Raw genomic sequence first — 26326 nt, forward strand, 5'->3', positions numbered from 1 at the left:
GTCAGTCCCTTTGTCTTTCTCATATATAGTACATTCTAAAGCAGAGGCACAGGAATGTTGAGTTCTGTACTCACAGGGGCAGAACTCTTAATAGGATGTCTGCAAGCTATAGCCCATGAGGTCTGATGATATTTGACAATATTGCATTGTCCTTTGGAGGCAGACTTTGCCTTCAGGGCAAAGAGTCGATTTCAGTAAGCAGATGATGAGGAGCCACTGAAGTTTGGCTTCTTTTGCTTATTTTTAAAATAAACTCTGTGTCTTAGAAGTATATTTTTGATAGAAACATATAGATCTTGGAAAAGTAAAGGTTGAGAAGGTGAGAAACAGATTATAAGACTACAATATAATCTGGTTTAGGAGGATTGATTAAATGAATTAGGGCAATGGCAGTAGGAATGGAAATGGAGAGACAGTTATGACAGGTGTTTGCAAATAAAGCCAAAAGAAATTGGCATACCACCAATTTGAATAATGTTGAAAAAGTGATCTCAAAGATCTCTTGGCAAAGAAAATGCAAAGCTGCTTTCAATAGTCTAATTGTCAGTGGGAATAGTAGACTATTACTTCAAAACTATATTAAAAATGAATAATTTTGTTAAAGTAAAAACTAATGTTTTCAGCATAAGATAATACTATGAAACTGAACAAAGGACACTTTATTTAAAATGAGTTTGGGAGGCCAGAATGGGGGGCTCATCATCAGTGAGCTGTCTATACTCATCATCAGTTATAGACTCCAACATAAAAAGAGGTACCTTGCATCCCCAGCAGGAAGAATCCTATACTTTGCTACTAGAACAGGAAGAAGAAAGATTTTCCCCTTCCCTGGCAACAGCTTAGCCAATTAGAGACTGTCACAACTCAGCCAATGAAAAACCACTACACTTCCAACTCCTAGTTTACTCCAGTGGACTTTCTATTTGTAACAGCTCCTCCCGAACTCCCTCCCCCTTTCCTGCATAAAACAGCATTCTGAGGATCCTAGGTGACTCGGTTAAGTGTCTGATTCTTCATTTCAGCTGTAGTTATGAACTCAGGGTTGTGAAATTGAGGCCCATGTGGGGCTCTGCCCTGGGTGTGGAGCCTGCTTAACATTCTCTCTCTCCCTCTGCCCTCCCTTAAAAAAAGCATTCCTCCCTGTTCTCTGGACTCGCTTATAGTTTTACCATAGCTTGCATTTCCCAAATTGTAACTCTCAGCTATTCCCAAATAAACCCATTTTTGCTGGTAAACTAACTGACAATTTTAAGGTTAACAATAGAAAAATTCAACCAAGGGAATTAAATAAAACCATGTTATCTTATATTTGATTGTAAATATGACTATCAGCTCCTGCCCCCTTTTTTGGTAAACATGCAATTTAGCTCTGTCCTCTAAAATTCCTAGAAGCAATGACAGTGTGCAATCCAGTTCTTTGATTATTGTCTCTCAATATCATCTTTATATCAATAGGAAATAGAATCCAACTTGAAGTGGTTTTTACTCACCCAATATGGGACTGTTTGGCAGCTAATTCCAGATATAAGAGGTAGTATTCTGCAAGACAAGTAACACATTTTCTCTAACAAATCAATGGCATGTTAAAAAAAGAAAAGGGTGCCATTGTAGGATAAAAGACATGTAAGAAACATAGTAAATTTAGACCTCATTAAAATGACTAAGCTGTTCAAACTTACCTTCAGTATAATCAGAAAAACATTGTATGGTATTAAGAATTTGCTCTTAATTCAGTTAGGTATACTGTTTGGTAGGAAGAAGGAGAAAGAAAAATGTCCTTATAAGTTGAAGATGTACTCTGAAGTTTGTTTCTGGTGAAAAGATATATCTAGAGTTTCCCTTAAAATACTAATGAATATGGAATAATGTATGGAGATGAGTTGGTACAGTGGGAAGGGGAACAGATGTAAATAGCTCAGTGAAATGTTGAAAATTATTGAAGCTGGGTGATATGTTTATGCAACTCATTAACCTTTATTCTCTAACTTTATGTATGTTTGGGAATTTCCACAAAAGGATGATCAAAGAAAAGATTCCTCCTTCGTTTTAGATTATAAGGTAGGCTACTCTGATAACCATGTAAGTGGTCTCCCCACTTCATATACATCCTCATTTGATTCATTTCCAAAACTATCACCATGTTGTTGTTTTTTAAATTATATGACTTCTCCACTTCAGTAGATTCCAATTGCCCCATATTGTTTGTCAGGTTAAGCAGCCACTCATAGGGCCTGCCATTTAAGGTTCTTTTTCTTTTTTTAAATAGAAGTGAAATTCACATAACATAAAGTTAACCATTTTAAAGTGAACAATTTAGTGACATTTAGTACATGCACAGTGTTGTGCCAGCAATACTCCTGGCATTTCATCACCTCTGAAGGAAACCTTATACCCATTAGGGGTTACGTTAAGATCCTTTATAGTCTGGTCCAAAATGAGAAATTAGATGTCCCTCTAAATATGGCCAATGCTTTTCCTACTTCCTCCCTTGCTCACATTGGTCCTTCTCTAGTAATGTCTTTTCCAATTATTGCCTTTATATTATAAGACTCATTTAAAGTCCAAAGCAAATTCTACCTTATTCATGAAGTCTCAACAACAATGCCATAAATTGGGTTGATATTCTATCTGAATTCAAGCTTTGACGCATTTTATACTAATGAAAGATTATGCTCTTTGTTAGGATTATATTGAATATAGGAAATCCTATATTCACAATTTATTATTTCAATGTTAATAGAACCAAAAAAATCTTAGAGGAAAGTTCTATCCCCAGCCAGTCCTTTGGGCTATTATATCTATGGGGAAGAAAATGGGTTTGGAATAAGAGAAAAACAGAGCTGAGCCTCTGCAGTAGGTAAATTCTCTGGAAAAAGGCTGACTCCACACTAAATCACAGTGTGGGGGAGACAGTTACCATGATTGCCAATACTGTCAAAGTTTCTATAATAGACAGTGTTCCAAAATCATTTTACAAGACAAAATGAAACAAAACATGCAGTGAGGCTAAAAATAATGGGAAAATCTGTGGGCATAAGTGTTCAGTATTTGAAAATTCCCCACAAGGTCATTACTGGCAAATGCATTTTTGTTGGTTGGGTCTGGCACTCAAACTATGTAGGAGAGCCAGAGCCTTCCATACCCACCTGGTTTTATTCCATGGCTCCATCACTCTCATGGTCCCTAATCTTGCCAGGAGCAGAGTCTGGCACAGGTGAGGATGAATCACAGATATCACAGGAATATGCACATAGTAAAGGCCTATGTGCTTTAGAGGGAATTTAGTCCAATCTCCTCATCTTGAAGAGGAAGAAATGGCAGTTTCTAAAGGAGATGGACTTTTCCAAATTTGCTTAACCAGTAGCAGCAAAACCCATCTTAGAATTCAGATATTCTGGGCCTGATTCCAAGATTCTTTACTAGGACCTAAGTTATTGATTTATGTATATATTCTTTTATTTTTATTAAGTTTTAATAAACTTGTTTACTTCATTTTTCTGTGCCTATGAGTTTTCCTTAAAAGCTTAGTTTGTGATAGTCCTTGATTTTCCTTGAGGAGTCCTTGAGTCCTTGAGACTCTTGAGCACTACATTTATTTATTTGCTTTTTTAAAAAAGCAAAAGTCATTTTATAGCAGTTGGTTACAATTTACTGAGTACCGTTAGGTGTCTAGATCATATTGCTAAAGGACTGCTGAGGGAAAAATTAACAATAAGGTAAAAGCTTAATATCTGTTAGAGACAGGGGTGATTTATAAGAAAATCAACCACTGAACAGTAGTCTGTGACAGATACATGTCCTACCCTTGGGAATAAGTCCAATGTCTGACTCAGTTTCTGGCTTTCCAGACCAAAGTAGAGGTCCTGCTCAGCCAAGCCATTGTACCTCAGAGAGTGGCTAAGGTTGTAACCACTGCCCTGATCTTTTACTTATGCATTGTGTTAATTTTCTGGGGCTACTGTAACAAAGCACTGCTAACTAGATGCCTCAAATAACAGAAATTTATTGTCTCACAGTTCTGGAGACTAGATGTCTGAGATCAAGGTGTTGGCAGGGGTTGGTTCCTTCTAAGGGCTGTGAGCTCCCTCTATACCATGCTTCCTGGCTTCTGGTAGTTTTGTGACAATATTTGGTGTTTGGGGCTTGTAGATGCATCACCTCTGTATTTGGATTTATTTCTCACAGTTCTAAAGGTTATAGGTTCAAGGTAAAAAATGTCGGCTGATTTGGTTTCTGGTGAGAGCTCTCTTCCTGGCTTAGAGACAGCCACCTTCTTGCTATGTCCTTGCATGATGGAAATAGAGCACTCTGGTATTTCTTCTTATAAAAACACTAAGCCGGGCAGCCCCGGTGGCGCAGTGGTTTAGCGCCGCCTGCAGCCCAGGGCATGATCCTGGAGACCGGGGATCGAGTCCCACTCAGGCTCCCTGCATGGGGCCTGCTTTTCCCTCTGCCTGTGTCTCTGCCTCTCTCTCTCTCTCTCTCTCTCATGAATGAATAAAAAATAAAATCTTTTAAAAATAAATAAATAAATAAAAACACTAATCCTAGGGTGCCTAGGTGGCTCAGTCAGTTAAGCATCTGACTGTTAATTTCAGTTCAGGTCATGATCTCAAGGTCCTGGGATGAGCCCCACATCAGGATCCACACTCAATGCAGAGTCAGCTTGAAATTCTCTCCCTCTCCCTCTTCCTCTGTCCCTCCCCACTCCCTGCTCACACTCTTTCTGTCTCTCAAATAAATAAATGTTAAAAAAAAAAACACTAATCCTATCAGATTACTCCCCCATCCTTATGATTCCATTTAACATTAATTCTTTATAGACCCTACCTCCATGATTTTGGGAAAGACAAATTCAGTCCATGGCAACCCCAGTCTCTGCCCTCTTGTTCATATGATATTCTCTTTGTATGCATATCTATCTCTGTGTCCAAATTTTTCCTCAGTTGTATTAGAATAGGGGTCTACTTTAATGTTAATGAGTCACATCTGCTACAACTCTGTTTCTGAATGATGTCACATTCTGAAGTACTAGAGACTTGATTATTTGAATATGGGAGGGAATACAATTCAACCCATAACATGTGTGTACCCTTTCTTTGGACCAGGCCTTCCAACAATTTAGGTGGCATTTTGTTTTTCATTCCTCCACAAACAAATCGTGAGGCAAGACTTTGAATGCAAGCAGATAGTTGGGAAGTATATGAAAATGAACAAGAGAGTAAAGAAGTGAAATTGAAAAGGATGCAGCTTAAGTCAGCTGCCACAGTGGAGGAGACTGGGAAAACCTTATTAATCCCATGAGAGAGAGAGGGATAGAAAGCAGAGCTATTCCTCGAGAGAGATAGGGGAGCTAGAGTATTTAAACACCAATGTCTCTGTCTACCGTTGGTTAGTAGCTCCTGTGTCCTTCCTCTCTCCATCTCCATTTGTCCCCAGTTCCCTTCTCTCTCTATTTCTCTCTCCCTCTTTCTCTCATTGTCTCTCATCCTTTCCTTTTCTCTCATTATTTCTTTCAGCTTAGACCACATATCCCTGGGGAAAATGCATAAATATGAGCAAAGACACCACCACCCTCATGCCTCACTCTAGTCCTACATCCCTGGAGTACTAATCTGGATTTCTGCTTAGTCTTCATTTCTCATATCTGGGATAATACTTAGAAATATTCATGTTAAACATGATTCTCTCCCATGTCTGGCATCATAAGCTTATCTGCAACCCAGACTCACTCTAGTACTGAACTGTGTTCTCAACTTAGAATCTTATTCTGGAAACCATGCACATCTATCTACTTTATCTATCTACCACTAAGGCAGAAAAACAAGTATAACAGATGCATAAAACATTTAGAATCTGCTTGCTTATGGTATTTGCAATCTTAATTTGTATTTATGTTTTGTCTGTGAACCCTAACACAGACTCCATTTTTGCTTAAAATTTTTGTGGCCATAGATTATGGCTTTTAAGGTTACCTCTAAATGTCTTTCAGTACTTAGAACATTTGGCCCATGCCTATGACTATAATAAAAATAAAATGAAATGATTAATTCCAAACCTTCTAGCAAGCTTTAAAAAGACACACCCCAGCATGCATATGCACATGCAAAGTCTGAAAATTAATATCTACTTGCAGATGTCATTCCCCAAATATTTTCAACCTGTCATAGAAATGATGGTGGGATAAGACCTACAGATGGCCTAAAGCTGGAAGTGGCAGGTAGAAGGGAGTGATAAACCACATCAACTGCTGCAAGGTGGGTAAAATGAAGACAGAGAATTAGCTATTGGGTTTGGCAAAATGTAAGACATTAGTGACTTTGAGGAGGTGTGTCAGTGGAATGGTGGAAAGAAAAACTTGATTAAAATAAGTAAGGCAACAAAGGGGAAGTAAGAAAGTGGAAACTGTATACTGACAGCTCTTTTAAGATTAACTGTTGGGGAAGCAGAAAAAATATCCAGTATTTGGGGAGGGGTATAAGCCAAGGGGAAAAAAAAAAAAAACATTTATATCAAGGCTTGTTTTTAAGCAAATGGAAATGATCCAGGAGAAACTGATGATATTACAGAATAGAAAAGGGGATAATTGGGAGAGTAAATGGGGTAAGGTAGAATAGTGAAGAGATGGCCTGATAGGAAGAAGGATCCTAAGACAGGGCCAACTATGTGTATAGATACCAGTAGATTCATAGGCTTGGTGGAAAGATGAGATTGTTTTCATCTGATTGCATCTATTTTATTAATAAGATACAAGATGAGGTATCCACAGGTGGGGAAGGAGGAAGCGGAGGGATTAGAGTTTTGAGACAAGGGTTGCATTAGTTTCCTAAGGGAACCATTCCATTTTTGCTTTCCACTGCCTCAGTGGTCAGTGGCTACCAATATCAGATGATCAGATGAACTATATGTTTATGGATTTCCAACTCTAAATCTTGGGCTTCTCCACATATGTTGCATTCTCTTCCTTGAATACTCCTCACCCCCAGAAGAGCCTCTGTGGTGACTTAAAATATAATACATAAATTCCCCACTATGCCTCCCCTCAAGAGGCAGAGCTTAATCCCTTCCCTTTGAGATAGGCTGGACTTAGTGACTTCTATTGAATATCAAGACAGAGTGATATCACTTTAAGGCAGGATTATTTATAAAAGACTTCAAGTGAGGCATTGACTCACACATTACCTCATAGCCCATGGGTGAAGTTGAAGTTCAGTTCCTCGTTTGTCCAGCGGATAACTTCCCAGTGACAGTAGAGCACCAACCCCACAGAAGGTATAAGGTCAGCTCTCCTTTGGCCCCACTGCCACCAGGAGGGGACAAGGGGGGCAGAGTGCCAACGAACCCTAAGCACCACCATTCTACCTCATTCATGCCAGCCAGGTGGATATGGAGGTTCAAGAGTTCTTCCATTCAGTTTTGGCTGGCTGGAGTACGGTGGGTATTGCCAAAACATTTTTCTGTTATTAGACCGCTGTTTCCCCAGGCCTTTGGCAAGAGGATACCAGGATTTTCTTGGAGCTTTTTTATGTGTTGGTGGTTATGGGTTAGTGGCTTCTGAAGTGCACTTCCTGGGATATATGGGCAGTGATAAGGAAACCCAGGGAGCTCTCTACCATGTTGTTTTTCAAGTCCTGAAGTCCTCAGCTATCAACCTTCTTTCACCTTTCAGAGACTTTCTATGCTTCTACTCTGTCTAGAGTTTTGTTGTTGCTATTATTTTAGTGTAAGGGGGAAGGTAGCAGGAATGGGGCTGCTGTATCTTGGAGGAATTGAAGGAATCTAGATTTTTAATTTTGATCAAAGTTCCTCAGTGTCCTAAGTTTTGAAGGAGGAACTACATGTCCTCAGGTTTAAGACTCCAAAGGGTAGACTGATAGCGTTGCTGTGTGCAAATGACAATGAACATGTAAGTTGATTGCTTTCAGTTTTTGTTTTGTCTTTGGTGCTCTACTTACAAAGGTCTATAGTTTTTGAATGGTCCCAGCCCTATTCTGCCTATAAGCTCTGTTAATATTTAGGCGCTTTTTTTTTTTTTGTTTTTTACAGAAAAGAAAAAAAATTTCTAGGAACACTTACATGGTGTTTGACATTCTTGCATTCTATCATCTGAATTAGTACAGTATTTACCTTCAGCAAATTTATTTACCATCCCTCCCTCTCTCTCAGCACTGCCTGCTTTAATTACCTGTTGGTTAGATATTAGCTTGGTTTCCCCTAACAAAATCTTTTGGGTAAGAATGTCTGTTGTAATCTACTCAAGGTCAAGGACCACACTGTAAATTTTTTCTGTTACAGTTTGTGGTCTTTCTGACAAGGATGTCAGTTGGAGATGAATCCTTGCAAAGTACAAGGTGTTGTCCCATTCTTGTCCATGAGGTACTATTGAACACCTTGAATATTTCACATACACATCACATTTATTTTAAATACCTTTATGACAATAACTAATTCAATGGATTCTGCAGATAAAATATCCCCAAACAGCATTTCTCTCCTTCCAACAATGGCTAAATATTATTTTTCGTATCTCACCACAACCATGCTTGAGTGAATAAAGCAGAAGTATGTGCATACATAATAATCATGTATTTTAGTTTCTCCTTATTGATTGGATGAAATGTTTTTAATTCAGTCTAGGTTAGATAGTCTTGAGAGAATTCCTATTCATTATACGTTCTTCTAATTTTAAGAACCTATGACTTTGCCCAATTTTTCTTAAAATTCTCTCTGTTGAAAAAATAATACATTTGATCTCCAGTAAGCACATTAATTATATTAATTATATTGACACAACCCTTTATATTTGCTAAATATTTTCTCATATTTTTTCACCTTGACCTCCTCAGTAGATCTTGGAGTTAAATATATAGCATATTTCCCTATTTACATTTTTCAAATGAAGAAATGGAACCTCATTGAGGTGAAATCACTTCAGAGGCCTTGTTGTGACTGATTGATATCCTTATACATTAAATCATCAGAAGGACAGACTATCATTTACATGTGAGTAAACTCAGATTTGATAGTTTTTGTCACATATGCTCAAACCTTCTTGGGAACATCGCTCATACTTTATTTTATGTAAAATGCAAAGCCCCTCCTTTGTCTCTCCATCTCTTTCATCATCCTCACCTGTTTCACATGACCAAGTGTGCTGTATAAGGAATCATCAGAGTATTATTGCAAATGGAGAAAAATCAGATAAAACCCAGTGTCCCTGGCTACAGCCTGTGTGCTTATGAGCACAATGCTTTACTTACAGTAGAATGCCAGCACGAATAGACTGCTGCCTTTGAAAGGATGAGCATGCGTTCTGACCTAATAACTATCTAACACTAGCTACAATTATCTTTCTCCAAGTGGCACATTACTATCTGACACATTAATTGTTGTGTCATTTCTTTCTGAAAGGCATGTTGAGTGTCTAGTACAAACCAGAAACTTCATGAATTATCCATGTCATAGTGCTGTAGCACTGATTTACCTTTTCCAAAAAAAAAAAAAAAAAAAAAAAAAAATCAACCCAGTCTCATCACTGTTTTCAATTACCACAGGCAGATCTGCACTGCCCTGTGACCCCAAGAGCTTTCTTCCTGGGTCTTGGTATTTCTGACAAACATTGACAATGGTGTCCTTACTCACTATGGCTATGAAAGCATTCCTCCTCTTAGGTAAACTGCAGAGACAGAGCTTTGCTAACTGGGGCCTTTTTCCTGACATAGCTTTTTCTTAGGAAGTATTGTACCAGAGTGACAAGTCTTGCTTTGTGCCCATTCCATTTGGGTTCCTTTCTACTCTCTTCCAGGAGGAGCTCTCTGAATGGAGGAATGTTTCCAGGGTAAAAAGACCCCAGCAAGCCCAAACATTCAAGTTTGAATGACCTTCCATCTCTGTAGCTGCCATTTGGCAGCCTTCAAAGCTGATGGGTTGGCGGTGCTGGGTTTGCCTCTGGGCCTGTCATTTGTCGTGTTGTTGGACCGCTGATGGGCTGTCACCGCTTACCCTGTAAGACTGCACTTTCCTCTTCCAATTTTGGCTGCTACTAGAAGATAAAAATCAAGCAGCCACACAGCCCTTCACCCTTCTTTAGAGCCTAGTGGTTGAATCAGCTGAGAAGTGAAAAACACAATCCTTCCATTGTCTTACCAAATACATAGGGTTTGCATATTCCACTGCAAATTACCACTAAAAAAAAAATCAGAATTAGAATGCATTTGGTGTTCCATACCTTGCTGCTAGTTAATGCCATGCCACCCTGAAGACTCATCTCTCCTTTTGGGTTTAATTGGGTTCTTTTCTGTTGCTTTCATATCAGTTTGCACCTGACTGACATATACTGCTGCTGATTACCAAGTGAGTTGTTCAGTGAGCTAGAGGTATGATAAATTAAACATGATATGTATCACTCAATCCATCTTTGGCTGCTTCATGGTACATTATAATTTGGGAAGGGACTATTAAAATAAAATATTAAAGAATAAGCAGAAACAGCCCACTGTTAACGTGTCCAATGGCAAGAGAAAATTACAGGTTTCATTGTATATGCGGCACCATCTGCCTCTTTGCCGAGCCTGAGCCTTCGGCTCTCCCAGGGGAAATAGCTGTGGATAAGTTATTCAATTAGAACAGCATTATTGGCCAGCTACCTTGGAGAATTGGGTTGATGATGTTGTGATTATCCCGCCCTACATTCCTTCATGTCTCCAGCAGGCTGCAGTGCATGGCAACTTCCTTAAGTGTTTACCGAGCCCTACAGTAGAGGTGAACAATTGGAATAAGGAATATCAAGGATTCCTGAAAGAAAATCAATTTTGAATGAACTTTTCTTGCTTAGCCACAGCTTCAATATTCTGAGTCATACTGTATTTTTGTGGACTTTCATTGAATTAAGGGATAGAAATGGCAGTAGAGAGGAAAGTGAATTTCATGATATGCATTTAACCTGTGGCACTGCACAAAATAATTCTTCACATAAGATTACAAGTCAGAAGAATACTCAATCTTCCTCAAATATATTAGTCTTAGGGATGGAGGAATCTCATAGGGGCATAACACATTTTTAATAAAGACTTTAGCTGTCCTTCAAAAATATTCGTATCATAAAAGTCATAATTATTTACAAGTAACTCTACCAGGAGTTCAGAGCCTTTTACAGATCATGTCATTCAACCAGCTTCCTAAATGGGAGGCTGTTGGGGATGTTCATTGTTATCTTTAGATCGTGTGGTTTGCAACTAGTATTTCTAACATTCCTTTTGCCTCACCCATATAAGTTTTATACACACACACACACACACACATGCATATATATACACATTATATGTATGTATATATGTGTATATAACATACACATATATGATGTATATATACACTGTATATATATAAATACACACACATATGCACATATATAAAATCATTTTTGTAATCTTTATATACCTTTTAAATTGTAAGTGCCTGCTGAAGACCATTGAAAATACCAAAAAATATTTAACGGTTAAAATCTAAAATAATAGGTAAATATTTTGACACTTGTCATAAATGTGTATATATTCATACACTATGGTATATCAAATACTTCCAAAGTGCTTATTTGTACATTAGGGTCACTTTAGGCCATCTTTTATGATTGCTAATTGAACAGGAACTCATGTGTGCTTCTTATCCCTGGTTCAGATGCTGATGGCTCTGGAAAGTGGCTGGCTGTAGTTTAGCTTTTGTGAATGGTAAGAATCATAAGCCCATATTCCTTGCCTTTGTTTTTCTTTTTTTCTTTTTTGACATGCTAAGATTTCCAGTTACTATCTTTAGTACCTTATTATATATTTGAATATTAACGCTTAATTGGCCAGTTCATGGTTACAGTGAAAAGGAGAGGAACTTTTATTCAATTTTATTATTGTTTTAAAATTGTCTATAACTGTGCTCCCTTTTGTAAGCCAGTGCCTTTCAGAACTTACAGTGTCATAGATTTCCCAATATAAGCCATTCTTACATTCCTGGAACCAGTACTATTCAGAAAACTCTTTTGTATATGTACTGTGTAAAATATCATTTGTAGATCTTTTATTAGTAGGAATTGATGTATAATTTTTGATAGGGTGGGCAGACATTTTACTTTGATTTTAGGATTGTATTAACTGCATAAAACAAAATGGATAATTATCCTTTATCGTTTTTTTATATTTACTTAATTTAAACGAATTATTTAGTCTAAATTCCAAAACTTAGAAACAATATACATGGAATGGGATTTATCCCCTTGATAGTTTGAAAGAACTTATCCTTTAAACTGAGTGTTTCCTTAATAACTTCTTGTCTTCCCATTTTAAGGGGGATTTTTACTTTCTAACACAGAAAATAAGCATTTTGCTGATATTTTTTAAATATTGACAGAGCTTTTTTACATTTTATTGTCTGTTAGTTTCCCTTATTATTGCTTATTTTATGTATCTAGATGAATTCTAATGTTCCTGGGTTATATTTTTTGTAATTTTGTCTGCATTTTTTTTCAAGCTATGAGAACATGTCACTTTTTCTGCTTTTCTGTAATTTTTTTTAAAGATTTTATTTATTTATTCATGAGAGACACAGAGAGAGAAAGGCAGAGACACAGGCAGAGGGAGAAGTAGACTCCATGCAGGGAACCTGTAATGGGACTTGATCCCGGGGCTCTGGGATCACGCCCTGAGTCAAAGGCAAACACAACTCCTGAGCCACCTAGGTGTCCTTGCTTTTCTGTATTTTGATTTAGTAACTTAATGTTATCTTTATTGATTCTTATTTTGGGCTTTTTCTTTAACTTCTCTAATTTTTTTGTTCAAGTAATATATTTTTTCCTTTTTTTCTCATTGAAGTTTTAAAGTATTAAGGAATGAATTGGACTATTAATGAATAGTAGTATCATTTTAATTATATTCTATATAATCTGATATTATTCTAGATATTTCTTTGATATAATAATTATTTAAGGTTCTGAATTTCTAGTTTTCCTTCTTATTTCTTAAATTTTGTTATTACTAATTATATTATGATCATTGAATGTGATCTCAATTTTTGTTTTTGAGTGAAGGGATTTTTGTGGCCTAGTTTATTATTTTTTTCCTTTTTTACTGTTCTATTTTTGTTCAAAAAGAAATTTTACTCAAATACATGTTTTATTAAAAATTATATTCTTTATCTACAAATCTTGAACTAAAATAAAAACTAAATTTGCAAATGAAAATCACTAATTGGCACCCTGGCATGATTCAGACAAAATGTGCCTTTTTTGATGACTTTCTTAAAGTAAGTAAATCACTGTAAATTACTGTCTTAAAGTAATGACACATTACTTTTTATATTTGTACCCAAAACATAAAGAACTGTTCAAATATCAGCTCTGCTATTTATACATCAACTTGTGACACTGGACAAGTCACTGAAATTCTGACCTCTTAGTCTTCTCATCAGTAAATGAGGACAATAAGAGGAGATACTTGAAGAGGTCTTGTTAGGATTAAATGAGTGAAAGAACGTCAAGTACATTGTGTGCCAATAATCAATCCCCCCCAAAATGTCAAGTCCTCCTATTTTATTACTTTTAGAAGGACTCCTTTTAATTATTTGTGAGACCCTGATGATTCTTACCTCACTGTGTTTTAAGGACACTGTTTTATTTTGCTATCTTGGCTCTCAGCATAGTGTCTGTCTTGCACATTAGTAGATATGGGAATTTTATACCTTCCCAGCTTTTGATAGAAAGAATAACTGCTATTCTTATAGCACTTATAAGCTGAAACTATATCTCCCAATCCTCTAAAACACGGATTCTTTGGCACTTCTGACCAAAGGTATGGGAAGGCAGTCATTTCACAAATTCTGTCCCAAGTACAACAGGTCTCTTCAGTATATATATCTTATATATATATATAGTATGTTGTGTATTATATATGTAGTCTATGAGAGTTGTAGATAAATATGAAGATCATTTGTTTGCTCTAGTGATTTTCACACTGAAAATGGACACAAAACATTAGATTGTTACCAATACTTCTGATTAACTTACATTTTGATCTATGTTATTGAACCTTGCTAGTCAATAAATAAATGACTAATAAATAAATAAATAAATAAATAGCTGACTACATATTTCAGAACAACTTAACCATTGCAGGATATTTTGATTATTTGCAAAATGTACATATTTAGCACAAATTTTGGCACATATTAATTACTTAGCAATACTTGATTTGTTAATTTTACTTTGCAGAGAAACATAGAAAGTCTTTTTTATGAGCTTTAGAAAATATACAATAATCATATTCTGTATTCTTATTTATCCGAAACTAGAAAATCAACATACATTATTAGCTATCTTGACCCACTTTTTTTTTATTCAAGTATAGTTTACACACCATGTCACATTAGTTTCAGGTGTACAACATAGTGATTCGACAAGTCCATATGCTATGCTATGCTCACTAAAAGTGTATGTAGTACCATCTGTCACCATATAATGCTATTACAAAATCATTGACTATATTCCCTATGCTGTACCTTTTATCCCCATGACTTATTCATTCCACAACTGGAAGACTGTATCTCCTACTCTCCTTCACCCATTTTGCCCATATCCCCACATCACTCCCCTCTGGCAACCATCAGTTTGCTCTTTGTGTTTGAGTCTGCTTCTACTTTTTTTTTTATTCGTTTGTTTTTTAGATTCCACATATATGTGAAATTATATGGTATTGTCTTTCTCTGTCTGAATTATTTCTCTTAGCATAATACCTTCCAGATTCACCCATGTCACAAATGGCAAGATCTTATTCTTTCTTATGGCTGAGAAATATCTATTGCATATATGTGCCACATTTTCTGTATCCATTTATCTATCAATGGATACCTGGGTTGCTTCCATAAATTAGCTATTGTTAGTGCTGCAATAAACATAGGGGTGCATATACCTTTTCAAATTAATGTTTTTATTTTCTTTGGGTAAATATCCAGTAGTGGAATTACTAGATTGTATGATATTTCTATTTTTAATTTTTTGAGGAAAGTCTACTCTATTTTCTGCTGTGGCTGCACCAATTTTCATTTCTCCTATTTCTCCACATTCTTGTCAACATGTTATTTCTTATCTTTTCTTGTCTAGCCATTCTGACAGGTGATATCTCACCGTGGTTTTGATTTGTATTTCCTGAATGATTAGTGATGATGACCATCTTTTTTATGTGTCTGTTGGCCGTCTGAATGTCTTCTTTGGGAAAATATCTATTCAGGTCTCCTTCCTATGTTTTAATTAGATTATTTGGGAGATTTTTTTTGATGTTGAGTTGTATAAATTCTGTATATATTTTGGATATTAACCCCTTGCTGGATATGTCACTTGTAATTATCTTCTCCCATTCAGTTGGTTGCCTTTTCATCCTGTCAGTTTTCCTTCACTGTGCAAATGCTTTTTATTTTGATGTAAATCTAATAGTTTATCTTTGCTTTTGCTTGCCTTGCCTCAGGAGACACATCTAAAAAGATGTTGTAAGAATTGATGCCAAAGAAATTACTGCCAATGCTTTTTTCTAGGAGTTTTATGATTTCATGTCTCTTATCTAGGTCCATTTCGTGTTTATCTTTGTGTGTTGTGTGAGAAAGTGGCCCAGTTTCATTCTTGTGCATGAAGCTGTGCAATATTCCCAACACCATTTGTTGAAGAAACTATCCATTGTTATATTAATATATCATTGTTATATTCTTCCCTCTTTTGTTATGGATCAATTGACCATATTATTGTGGGTTTATTTCTGGGCTCTCTGTACTTTTACATTGGTTTATGTAGTTTTCATGCCAATAACATACTGTTTTGATTACTATGGCTTTGTAGCTTATCTTGAAATCTGGGATTGTGAAACCTTCCATTTTGTTTTTCTTTCTGAAGATTGCTTTGACTGTTTGAGGTCTTTTATGATTTCATACAAATTTTAATATTATTTATTCTAGTTCTGTGAAAAATACTGTTGGTGTTTTGGTAGGGATTGCATTGAATCTATAGATTGCTTTGAAAGGCATGGACATTTTAGCAACATTAATTCTTCCAATCCATGAGCATGGAATATCTTTCCATCATTATTAGCTATCTTTTTACTAAAACTGCTTACAATGCAATTGCCTTTGCAAAGCTCTAAATCATTTTCTATATTCAGAAAGCATTCATGTAGCCATTAATTTAGGATTTATATGTTTGTTGATGTTTACTGTTTGCAGAGATCTTTCTGTTAATAATGTCACTATGTAAACATGCTAATGAGCAGAAAGGTCAATATATGACAACAGTTCTTTTGACTAAAAGCAGTGCTTAAATCTGAAAAGCAAATAATATGAAAGCTTTTAAAATCTTTGTGAGGTTACAAAATGTGAACCAAGTTTGTGAGTTAGTGAATAAACAGATCATTTAAAATGTTATCTTAAACTCAGTTAACTATCTGGTAATTTCTCATAAAAACACCTCTTTCAACATAGTATGAATTCTGAAGTGTCACACAGTAATCATTATCACCTTCATTAACTGCATGCTTCATAAAATGATGCAAGACTTCAGTCTAGATTCTAAGTATATTAACTAATATGCTCATCAGAGTAATACTATAAGTTATAGTGTATCTTTATTGTAAATTTAAAAACTAAGTTTATAGAGCTTGTCAGTGTTGGAACTGGTTTTTACATCTAGTTTCTTTCGCTCATGTGTACATGAATTTTGAAATTTTCTGCCCCCTTTCCCTACTGCTATAGCCTTAAAACTTCCTTCTAACTAGCACTAATTTAATATAAAGAGTGGGACTGTTTCTAAGAGAAGCCACAGTATGGGGTTTCAGCTCTGTGATCTAGTAGTCAGCAGAAAGGACACAGATGTTAACAGGCTGGAAAGCTTGTAACCAGAAATATTCCATCGGAAAAAAATATATTTGTAAGCTTTTTAATAATGAGTTATTATAAGCAGATTATATACTAATCAAGAGTATAGTATTAAGGAAAGTGGGTAAGAAATAAAATATTGACATGTATTGGGTGCCCTGTGGCTTTTCAGTGAAGTCTGACATGAAATACATATATTTGGGTAGATATACCCATTTGCTCTGATAAGAAAAGCTCTCTACTTGAGGCCAGAAATTTACACTGACTGAAATACTGAACATTTGAGAACTCATAGGGTTGAAAAATTACTTGAGGAATTCTGAAAACATAGTGACAATATAGTTAATAATGTCTCCAAATCTCTTGCCCTACCCCCGCAAAGTAGATAGACTGACAAGAATTTTAAAAGAAAACCATAGTCACCAGTTACATCAAAAGTAGGAAATATGTTATCACTGTGAATTCCAAAATAAAAATGTATGGAGACAAATCAGCTAAAATACATACCTTATATTAGCATCTGTGCAGGAAGAAATAGAAGCAACAAAAGGTTTGATGGATCCTAAAGGGAAACCCCAAATTGCCAACAGATACCCTGGAAGGTGTGGCAAGCCAATTTAAAAATAGAAACTGTGGGGGCACCTGGGTGGCTCAGTAGTTGAGCATCTGCCTTTGGCTTGCGTCATGATCCCAGAGTCCTGGGATCGAGTTCCACATTGGGGTCTCCTCAGGGAGCCTGCTTCTCCTTCTGCCTATGTCTCTGCCTCTCTCTGTGTGTCTGTAATGAATAAACAAATAAAATATTTTTAAAAATAGAAGCTGAAACTGAGCTGAGCTTATGAAGGATCCAATTTGTGAGTGAGAAGTGTTCATCATAGGTTCCGGAGAATTTGGATCATTCTGTTCTGTGAAATCTCAGAATAATCAGCCAACTTTCCTTCTATAAACATTCCCTAGTCAGAAGAAGCTGTTGAGAATAGAGTTCAAATAATAATAACAATTAAAAGGTCCAGACAAATGCAAGGGGAAGGAATACAGACAAAAACTTGGAAAATAAGAGATCACACTTTTGAACACTTCATGAAAACTACTAAAAAGAACTGTGTAAGTTAAAAAGTCAAAAAAGGCTATGATCCGAATAAACGTATGTCCCCTCTACCCCAAATCCCATGTTGAAATTTAATATCCAATGCGATAGTATTAGAAGGTGAGGCATTCAGGAGGTTATTAGGTCCTAAAAGTAAAGCCTTCAGGAATGGAAGAAGTACTTTTATTATAGAAGGGACCTAGCCCACTGTCCCATGTGAGGATACCATAAGAAGTCTACAACCAAGAAGAGGGCCCTTACTCAAGTATGCTGGCACCCCGATCTTAGATTTCTAGCTGCCAGAACTGTCAGCAATAAATTTCTGCTGTGTGTAGGCACCCAATCTGTGGTATTTGTTATAGCAGCACAAATAAGCTAAGGCAGATATATGAACCCATCTCTTACCCCTATAAATTATTAGAAAATATTTTTTTAGGAAAGTGAGTAAAAGAAAAGAATCATGGTCAAATTCCATACAAAGTTATTACAAAAAAAATAAAGCAAGAAAAAAAGAGAAATTCTATTTTTGCAGAATAAAGAGACATCCTTACCAATATATCCAATCAAGTAGATCTTATAGCTTTATTCAAACACTGACCTCTGTTAATAAAACACATCATTTCCAGGGCACAGAGGATATTCCCATAAATTGACCATATCGCAGGCCACAGGGAAAATATGATCAGAAAAGAATTTAAATCAAACTCAAAGAAATTAAGAAAGTTATAAAGATATAAAAGAACAACATTTCACTTATATGTGGAACCTAAAAAACAAAACAAAGGATGAACAAACAAACAGCAGAAAAAGACCCATTAATATAGAGAACAAACTAAGAGGGTAAGATGGTGAGGGAGGGGATGAGCAACATGGGTGAAGGGGACTGGGAGATACAGGCTCTCAGCTAGGGAATGAATAAGTCATGGGTATAAAAGGTACAGCACAAGGAATCCAGTCAATGGTATTGTGATAGTGTTATATGGTAACAGATGGTAGCTACACCTGTGGCGAATATAGCAGAATGTGCAGACTTGTCAAATCACTGTGCTATATACCTAACACTAGTGTAACTATATGTGTCAACTATACCTCAATTTAAAAAAAAAAAAAAAACGACTTAAAATCAGGAAAAAAATAGAAATGATGTGATAGAACTCAGCAGAGCATTAGAAAATAAATGGTTTCAGAAGTGAAGACTAAACTAGAAGGGACAATGAACAAATGAACACAATAGATAATGGCTTAAGAGAAGCAGAAAGTTTTTTTAGAAAAAGAAAGTTTAAAATTAAAGAAAATAGATTAAAGGATTTCAGAAAAAAAATCTAATGCATGCATAATAGAAGCGTCCCCAGATGAGACCGGGCATGTTCAGGGTGGTATGGCCGTAGACAGAAGTGTCCCCAGAGAAGAAAACCAAAGCGATGAAACAGAAACATTAAAAAAAATTTCTAAAAAAACAAAATTTCTTAGTGAAAAACTTTTTCTTAAATAAAATATAATTTAGACAATATACTAAAATGACATACCATATAGATGGGAAAAATTAATATTTAAAATGTCAAACGCTAAACATATTCTGTAAGATTACTGGTCTTACCTAAAAATTAAAGGAAGAAGAAATAAATTTTTAAAATGTAAGGATATCGGGATCCCTGGGTGGCGCAGCGGTTTGGCGCCTGCCTTTGGCCCGGGGCGCGATCCTGGAGACCCGGGATCGAGTCCCACGTCGGGCTCCCGGTGCATGGAGCCTGCTTCTCCCTCTGCCTATGTCTCTGCCTCTCTCTCTCTCTCTCTCTCTCTCTCTCTCTGTGACTATCATAAATAAATTTAAAAAATTTTTTTTAAAAGTTAAAAAAAATAAAAAATAAAATGTAAGGATATCCATGAAAGATCAAATCATTTATAAGGGAAACAAAAGTAGATTTGCATCATATTTCTAATAGTATCATCTTATACCAAATGATAATAGTATAATTTATTTAGCCACTTTAGAAAAGAGATTAAAGTTGAGGATTTATTTTATATTCAGCCAGACTGTCAGATATAAAGGCCATAGAAAATATGGCTGTGAATATTGTTCATGTTCTTTTGAACCCCTGTGGAGGAATCTACGAGAAAATCAGTTTCCAATAACCAAAAATACTGGAGAAACATCAGTTTAAGAACTCATGATAAACACTAAAAACATGTTTACCTATACACTCGATTAACAATGGTAACAAGGAAGGAATAATATATAATGGCTGTATACTCTGACAATGTATAAATGGAACAATCATCAAAATGAGGCAGAAGGCAAATGAAGTATACAAAATAGTATAAAAGTGTAAAAAAAAAAGGACTACTCTTCATAAAGGTATTCTTACTTCCAATTACATACTGGAAGACAGATAGCAGAGGGAAAAGATAAAATTAATGGCTATAAAAACACAGTCTAGTTTTAGTGAAGACATCCAACAAAACAGAAGAGAAAACTTAGAAATAAACTCAACTCTATATGTAAACTTGGCCTACAATAAAGGCAGCATTTTTAGTAGGAAAAGATATAATTTTTTTTAAGTGGTGCGAAAAAGTACCTGGATAAACTTCAAATGAATTAAAGATTTCATTGTAGAAATCAGTTAATGCAAGCAATACAAAAAAACCTGGGTAAATTTCTCTGTAATATGTGTTATGAAAGTGTTTTATAGTTTGGCACAAAATCCAGAGATAAGGAATAAGCAAAATAAAAGGCAGTGATATTCATGGGAAAATATTTATAACTTATATCACATTTAAAAGGTTAATATTGCTAGTAAATAGTTTTCTAAAAATATACAAGAAAGGCACTGACAACTATAGAAAACTGAGCTAGAGGAATAGTTCACAATGAAAGAAATGCAACTAGCCTTAAACCATAAAAAGTTATCCTCAATATTGCTCATAAAAGAAAAATGCGTATTGAAACTACCTAAAGTTACCATTTGTCACGTAATTTTATTGACAAATATCCAAAACTCAACAACATATTTTCTCATAAAGGCTGTAAGAAAATGAGCACTCTCATATATTGCTGATACACTGCAGAAAGATGCATGGAGGGAAATTTGACAAAGCTACCAAAATTGCATATACATTTATCCTTTGTCCCAGAAATTTAACTTCTACCTGATAAATACACTGGAAATTTTAACAGATATATACAGAAGGCACATACACACCATATACATATATAATAATTGCCAGATTATTTGTAAAAGCAAAAGGATGAAATAAACTAAATGTCCACTAAATATCCATGTAGTGGAGAATCTTGTAGCTTGTATCTGTAAAAAAGAATGGGACACATATATATTTCTATGAAGTAATCTCCAAGAAGTATTATTCAGTGAAAAAAAAAGAAAAGTCTCTGAAGTATGCCAGCTAGTAAGCCCTTAGCTAACAAAGAGAAGGTGTATACACACACACACACACACACACACACAATCATGTTTGTATGTATTCTAATATTTTAATAAAAGTAAAGAATGAAAGAATAAACTTTAAAATTTAGAAAAAAAAGGTTGATATCCACAGAGTGGAGTTTTGGACAGGGTGAAGAAGATAGAAATAAAGTCTAGATTTGTTGATAATCTCACATGGAATGCTCATATATAGGCTCAATAAGTAAAATCTATTTATAACTGCTATTTTAATGCCTTAATAGCAGAGACTCTGCATCCATTTGAACTACAAAATTCAGGTCCATCAGTTCTCTTTATGTGGAGCACAAATAGTATGGCATTTTAAGGGGATACTTGCATAGGGATCATCTGTAATGATTTCAAAATGAACATTAAAAGTTGATTCGTAGAGTTTGATTACAATCTAATATCTTTGGGAAATGGTACATCAATACAAAGGAAAGAAACAGAAAATATAAGGATTTTCTAAAATTTCCAGAAGGATTGAGCAGGTTATGTGTAAGTAGGGAGGTATGGTGTGTGGTGCTCATTGGGTGAAACTCCGGGCCTGTTGCCTAAGCTTTGACCAGAATAGTTACACTTCATTGTATAAATTGGCATTCAGTGAAAGATTTTCTTTATAGAACAGGATGGGCAGCCCATAAAACAGTTTAAAACTACTGACTTAGAGAATAAAAGTCTTTTAATTAGAATTTTCTCTCATACATTAAATCTTTATAAGATTACACATTGTTATTATTCTATAAATATGGATTACAAAAACACAAAATATGATCATTTAAATAAAAAAGAAAAAATTGAATAATCCAAGTTCAAAAATGAAAGAATATATGCTTGTACCAAATGTTAACATAGTTGTTGTCATTGCCAATAAAGTTGGTTCTAGTCTTCCTGGAGGTAAAAAAAAAAAAAAACTACATAAACTATGTAGCTCTAGAAAGAAACTTTCTAAATATAAACATTCTAAAATACAAGGTGTTTCCTGCTACTATATTGAGGAAGAAATTTATTAGAAAATAAACAGTGACTTTATCAGTTGGAATCCCTTCAGCTACAAGTGCTAAAAACAACCCCAACTTGGATTAGCATCAACAATAAGACCATTTCCAGAATCCTCTAGGAAACCTCTCTTCATGTCCCATTGGTCCAAATAGAAGTGTTTTCCTTATTTCAGTAAGTACCTGGAAAAGGAGGACTCCTACCCTAATATTTTCTATTCCATGGAGCATAACTGAATACCATAACAAACTGACTTCTGTTAGAAAAAAGGAAGGAGGATAAGCAGCCCACAATGACTATTTCAACAATTTAATGGAAAATGTCCTTGTCATCAGCTTTACTGCAGTCACCAAGATGGATTTTATGTGACCATTTCTCGTTCATCTTTGTTAGAAGTCAGGCACTCATATGAAAGGACATCTCGGCCAAGGCTAATAAGATTCAAATATGCAGCTGGTTATTCAACTTTATCCAAGTGAGATTGAACTGAGAATTCCTGAATGAATATGTTGGAAGCACTTCCCTTTGACTAGAGTTTTCTAACCCAAATTAAACTTTGCACTGGTCAACTGTTGGGATTCTATAATATAGATTCAAGACGTTAGGAAGGAAAAAATGAGAGAGGCAGAAGGAACCACTCTTCTACAAGATCCATCAACACAGGAAAGAGGACAAACTTTCAGGCGATATAAATAAGCCTGCCTAAATAGCACTTTCTAATTATATTAATAAACACTTCTCTAGACACTGGAGTCACTTTGCAGTGACTATTGCTGCAGACTATTTTAGGCTTCTTCTTTGACAGAGAACTGATGCTGGTAGTATTCTGAATCGGTAGATCCATAAGCATAAGTATGAAACAAGTTAAAAGGAAGGGAGAACAGGTCTATGCATTCTCAAGCCATCTCACCAGGGGAAAGACCATATTACTTCCTCACAGAAACAGTCCATAGGAGTTCCTACAGAGACAACCAGCGTTTACCTAAGAATGCCTCTGTGAGTAAGCTCTTGGCATAATTGCTTGATGGAGTCCATAAACTTCCACACTGAGGAACAAGACAGTATGTTTTCCTGAATCATTTTCAGAGGATGAGTTACTGTAATAGTGCCATAGCCATAGGGTAATCTTGGTAACATCCTTGTGAGGAATTGAAGCTAAGAGCCGGAACTACCAATGTGAAGGCCAGATGGCTTATTGACCCATGATATCTACTATCTAGGTAACCAAATAAATTTTCTAAATATGTAGAGTTATTTAAAAGTGACATTAGGGAATGTCTGCTACAGAATATGCTTTTAGTTTTCTCCTACTGAGCACCTCTTTTCTCACAGCCCTCAGATAATAGAATCATTTATCTCTTCAGGCCATTCTTGGTTCTTGCTGTTAAAGCTGTCATCACTAGAGGTGCTTACACATAAGTTTATCTAAAAAAGCAATCAGATCATTAAGGTATAATTTAAAAAAAAGGGGGGGGGGCAACTGACTCAAAACTTGAAATTATTTTAGAGTAACTGGAAGTCTGTGTTAACCTCCTGCATCTTGGCCCATAGCCATTTTCCTGTCCACAGAATCAATGACAAGTGAAAAGTTAATAAAAGCTACCAGGAGACTTACATTGCTGAATTGTTCAGGATTGTATTCAGCTGCATATTACAGAAATCTGACAAACAATGGCTCAGACAAGTACGGATATTTTTTTAATCTCATATAACAAGGAATAAAGTTGAAAGCTATGTAGGACTGATGAACAAAGAACCAGGCTACTTCTATCTCTGGACACAGAAGATAGAATGGCTATTATACTTCTGGGCATCACATCTATGTTTAAAAGAAGGAAAAAGGATCAAAATGGAGTGGAAAAATTTTACACCAATTTTGTGTATGTATGTGTGTGTGTCAGAGAGAGAGAGAGAGAGAGAAAGAGAGAGATACTCATACTTACTACCTAAGTTACCAGAAATTTTTCCATGAGTACCTGCATATCCATCACATTAGCTAGATTGGAAAGCATGAATAGGAAAAGGAATATTTTAAGCACAATACATTGCTTCCTTCCAAAATTTAGGATTCTGTTTAAAAGTAAAGGAAAAATGGGGATCCCTGGGTGGCGCAGTGGTTTGGCGCCTGCCTTTGGCCCAGGGCGCAATCCTGGAGACCTGGGATCGAATCCCGCATCGGGCTCCCGGTGCATGGAGCCTGCTTCTCTCTCTGCCTGTGTCTCTGCCTCTCTCTCTCTCTCTCTGTGTGTGTGACTATCATAAGTAAATAAAAATTTTAAAAAATAAATAAATAAATAAATAAATAAAAGTAAAGGAAAAATGGATTAGTAGGTGGGCAATTAAGAGAATCTGCTCAATTATTCTTAGATTTTCCTGTAATGTTAAAAGGGGAGAAAGTGTATAAATTCTAGAAAAGTTGATCCAAAAACTTACTTGCTCTTCACATTGTATGTTGGACTAAAAAGATATTTATTTATTCACTCAAAGATCATTATTATATGCAAATTCTGACTAGGCACTGTATTAAATGTTAAGCAGAGTAGTAAGATATAAACCTGCTCTCAAGGAGTTTACAATCTGGTGGATGAGAGAGGCTATTTAAAATAACAATAGCAACAACAACAAAATGGTAGAAAGGGTAAAGGAACATAGAATATATCATCCCAAAATATGCCTTTTGACATAAGAATTATTTTGAGCTCAAGTCAATGAAACAGCAGCAAACAGAAAAATCTCCCTCCTTTCTGCCTAAGGGTAGGATAGAAATTCTTTTACTGGAGACAGACCCTTTATCAACCTAGAGACAGCACCAGAGGATCTGCAAACAAACCTTACTCTCTTAGTTTCCTTCCCACAGTTTGCTGTCCTTGGAAGTCTAAAACTGCTTTTCTTTGTCCTGCCATTTCTCTATAAATGTATTGTTCTTTGTTGAAGGTGATATATGAGCTGGAATTATAAGCCACCATTTTGAATTACTTTTGGTTTAGATTTCACCCACCTGACATGTACTACCCACTCTAATAAACTATTTGTGTTTTCTCTTAATCTTTTTGTTAAAGAGTCCTTGCTGCAAACCTAAGATGGCTAGAAGTAGTTTTGTCTTTTCTACAGGGACTTTGTACAGTGGAGGGTAGCAACAACAGAAAAAGTGATGAATTTTACCTGGGGAGAAATAGAAGGGGAACTTCAGAATGACTTCATGCCAGAGTTAGTCATTGAGCAGTATCTTGAAAGGAGCAATATCTAGGCAATCTGCTAAATAGGCTGCCTGGGGTGGTATGGAGAAAATAGGATGTTTCCATAAGTTTAAGCAAAATCACGTAGGAGTCAACAACCTGACTCCTGGTACTATAGTACCCAAACAATTTTCTTTTGTTGCACAAGGCTATGAGGAAATATAAAAATTAAACTCAAGTGGAATAGAAAACACTTTCTGTAATATAGTCAGTTATCGAAGAAACCTTTTTCAAAACAAAATGACATGAATTCCCAAATTTGTTGCTTAGAAAGGAAGCCCCAATAAAACTTAGATTGGATTCTCCTGGGAGTTTAAATAAAAATGACAGTTTTGCTTTTCTCCTACCACAGCAACACAATAGTGCTGTCTTAACATGCGATAGGAGATTCCCACCCCCTCCTGCTAGCCTGGGGGAGGGGGGGTAAAGTAGGATTTGTAGATCCATAGTTCATCTCTCCCAGCTATATTGCAAAATCCATCACTTCCTCTGGCTCAAAGGGTAGGGAATGTCTCTGTGGTGTATCTCACAGCATCTTTATTAACCAACATTTCCATTTTCTTGGATCCATATTTTTATAGTGCCTAGACCCTGCTTGACAGTTTCTTAGTGAAAGTGAAAGTTCCATGCCTTATGGATGCCACTGCTAGTAAGTGAATCCTTGGAATATC

General features: G+C 35.8%; 1 long non-coding RNA gene across 1 annotated transcript; it reads left to right on the forward strand.

The window, feature by feature from the left end:
* Window positions 1-354: 354 nt before the first annotated feature.
* On the forward strand, window positions 355-10447 carry LOC140608015 (uncharacterized). The gene is made up of 3 exons (XR_012009963.1): window positions 355-2058; window positions 6137-6257; window positions 9806-10447. It is a non-coding gene; the product is annotated as an uncharacterized lncRNA (long non-coding RNA).
* Window positions 10448-26326: the final 15879 nt, after the last annotated feature.

This window comes from Canis lupus, chromosome 17 (genome assembly GCF_048164855.1).
Source record: "Canis lupus baileyi chromosome 17, mCanLup2.hap1, whole genome shotgun sequence".
NCBI classification, from domain to species: domain Eukaryota; kingdom Metazoa; phylum Chordata; class Mammalia; order Carnivora; family Canidae; genus Canis; species Canis lupus.